General features: G+C 38.4%; 1 long non-coding RNA gene across 1 annotated transcript; it reads right to left on the bottom strand.

The window, feature by feature from the left end:
* Positions 1-1029: 1029 nt before the first annotated feature.
* LOC112846073 (uncharacterized) lies at positions 1030-2552 on the bottom strand. The gene is made up of 3 exons (XR_003218890.1): positions 2429-2552; positions 1171-1593; positions 1030-1091 (listed from the first exon to the last, which is right to left on the bottom strand). It is a non-coding gene; the product is annotated as an uncharacterized LOC112846073 (long non-coding RNA).
* Between the last annotated feature and the right edge of the window lie 708 nt (positions 2553-3260).

The raw sequence follows: 3260 nt of genomic DNA, 5'->3' as shown, positions 1-3260 counted from the left end.
TTTTAACATGTGATGTTGTAACATCACATGTTACAACACTAGTTGTAACTTGTGTAGTTACAACTAGTGTTGTAACATCACGTTACTAGTTTTGTTTTTCAGTGGGTAGGGGGGGTTATAAAAAGCTGTGTATAAGGGAAAGTGTTTTGGGTTAAAGGTAAACCGACTCAGAGTTATTCCTCAATCTTTAACAAACGTGAAAGTGGACAATACATATTATACAAGGAATCTTTAAGGAATTTTAATTGTCTTTAATACATTAGTTTAAGCTCGGTGAGTTCTGTTTTGTATTTCCTCTGAATATCAACATGAACCCTCAACACACGTCACATTAAAAATTATCTCTGCTTCTTCTCATTGGCTGTTGTTGACTTCAACTTTTTCTGTCACTGTATGTGATGTCATCATCTCCAACTCCTCCCCTGTCAGACAAAAAGAACCAGAATGAACAGCAGAATAATTTACTGTTTTATAATCATACTGTGAGAATGTGTTTAAATGATTTATGAATAACACATTAAAATAATTCACATAATTTCATTCTGGGAAACAAAACCTTAAAGAGACACTGCTCAGTCTCACTTTCAGATTTCCTTTGAACTTGCCGTCTCACCAGCAGAACCAGTAACACCAGTAGAACCAAAACACAGACTGATTTAAGAAATGACACAGTGAGAACAAGAGAGAAGAGTGATGGAGAGACACAGGTGGAACCAGGAGGAGGTGTGGATGTAGGTGGAGGTGTGGTGGTGTGTTTGTCTAAAATAAAGCAAACACAGTCATTAAGTTGTCGTCACATTGTGAATGTTGAAAGCTGCAGAAACACAGACAGGTGAGTGTGTCACCTGTGACAGTGATCCAGCTGGATGGAGACTCTCCATGACCGCTGATGTCACACTTGTAGAGGCCTTCATCAGACCTGGAAACATGCTGGATGGTCATGTGACCTGCAGGCTGCTTCCTGATGAGGGAGCCATCTTTATAGAAAGCAGCTGGGAGGTTGGAGAAGGTGGTCATTGTTTTACAGAGCAGAGTGACGTCATCTCCCTCCATCACAGGGAGGACAGGACTCTGCAGGATCACTGATCCACCTCAACACAGAGACAAACTACAGCATTTCATCCATTTACACACAGCTTCATCAACACTAACTCCACACACTCAGCTTACCAGTGACTGTCAGGTTAACCATGTTACTGATGGGACCCTCTCTGGACTCACACCAGTAAACTCCACTGTCCAAATGGAATGCAACAATGTCACAAGTGGAACCAACTGGTTTTCCCCACCCATCTGTTCCACACTGAGTCCTCTGTTGTTTGCTTGTGTTTCTCCTCAGAGTCCATCCAGCAGAGCTGTCGTCCTCCTCACAGCTCAGAGACACAGAGTCATATTCAAAGAATTGAGAGCTGCTGGGACTCACAGTCAGACGAGCTGTGAGGGTTACAATGAAAAACTGATGATCTGTTAGACTTTCCATTGTGAAACATGAACACAATCAGGTCATATCATTGAGCATTTCTCAGGTTTAAACTGTGACAGAAGAAGGTTACTGACCTTGGTTTGTTGTGCAGCTCAGCAGTGAGATCAGATCTAAAGAGGAAAGGTTGGTTTTAGTTTTCACAAAAAAATCAATATTTCATCAGTCAGTCAAGTGATGAGTCATATTTTCTTCGGTACTGTTGTGTCCGATAAAGAGAAGAGATTCTGTGGTGTCAGTGTTGATTAAAATGTTCCTTTAAAGTCTAATTAATGCTTCATGTCAAAATGTGAAACTTGTCAAATCTCATGACTGCAGTCAGACATGAATCACATCCATAGACCCAAAAAACAGAACACTGATAGGAATTAACTCAACATAAAACACTATTTTCGAGATCAGACAAAGTCTTTAAATTAATGTACTTTTATAACAATGTGTCAGAGATCAGTCATTGTAGTCTAACATCTACCTTTGTGGTACATATTATTTTTAGATTTTTATGTTTTGTTAATGAATGCTGCTTATGTTGTATGTAGACATTTTAATTTTTCTGCTCCTGAGCAGAAAGAAGCAGTCTTGATCTTCATCTGAGGATGGAGGAATTTTTGTATTATCGTTAAATAGGCAAGATTTTTACTTTTTCGAGCTATAGACCTTTTGTATGCATTGAGTAAAAGACATCACAAGTAATAGTAAATGTATGTCCACAGTACAGTTCTGTTTCTAAAATCACTAAATTGCTAAATTCAGTTTTTCACAACCTTTTTTTGTGTAAGATGCTCAAACTTCCTCTTCACAGCTGAAATGGGTCTTCTTTGTGTTTTAAACTTGCTTTAAATTCTGTTTCACTTCTTGTTTATGTCATTTTCTTTCATCTGTCATCAATCAACAATCACAAAATCTGTGAAAATAAACTTTAGGCAACCTTAAGAGGTCTTTACTTACTCAGCAGACATTGCAGAGATGTTTCCTTCATCGTTCCTCTCAGTCATGTGATGTCTTCTTCATTTACGGAAAATGAATCCCCGCCCTCTTGCTCTGTGCACTCCTGCTTTTTCTTTTAAGCTTTTTTTCTTGTTTTTTTTTTTAATCTTGAAACTACCTGTGCAAACACATTTTCATAACAAAACCTATGTTTTAAAATCAAATGATCTCTAGCAGTCATGCACAAAAGGAGATGTGAATAACGTGTTCTTCAGGATGTATGGAAACGTGGATATTCTCAGCTCTGTTTTAGTCACTCCGTGTCAAATGAAACATGAAACAACAGCTTTCTTCGGGACATTTTGAAGAAAATCTCCTGGTGACACTACGATTGGAGGGGGGACTCCCAGCAGCTGGAAACCACCAGAAAGCTGGAAGCAGCAATTCTAAGGCTACGTTCACACTGCAGGTCTTAATGCTCAATTCCGATTTTTTGATCAAATCCGATTTTTTTTGTCTGCTTGTTCACACTACAAATAAAATGCAACATCAAACGCTCTCCAGTGTGAACGCTCAAAGCGGCCCGCATGCGCAAAAGAAGATGTCACACACAACTCGCTCTGTTTAGACCCAGAGCAAACAATATTGTTTGACTGATTGCCCTTAATATAAAGACTTCGGACTTTATGTTTCCAGATTTTTGCTTTAAGTTATTTTGTTATTTACATAATAATGTAGATGACCTAATAATGATCCTTTTTGCTGTTTTAGAGGAGCGGTGCTTCAAAGGATAGTTGCAGATTTCTGTCAGAATCTGCAGAAAATACAGTAAAAATAAAATGTTCACATTTCT

Source organism: Oreochromis niloticus, linkage group LG3 (assembly GCF_001858045.2).
Source record: "Oreochromis niloticus isolate F11D_XX linkage group LG3, O_niloticus_UMD_NMBU, whole genome shotgun sequence".
NCBI classification, from domain to species: domain Eukaryota; kingdom Metazoa; phylum Chordata; class Actinopteri; order Cichliformes; family Cichlidae; genus Oreochromis; species Oreochromis niloticus.
The sequence above is the reverse complement of the archived record's forward strand: the minus strand, read 5'-3'. Positions and strand labels throughout refer to the sequence as shown.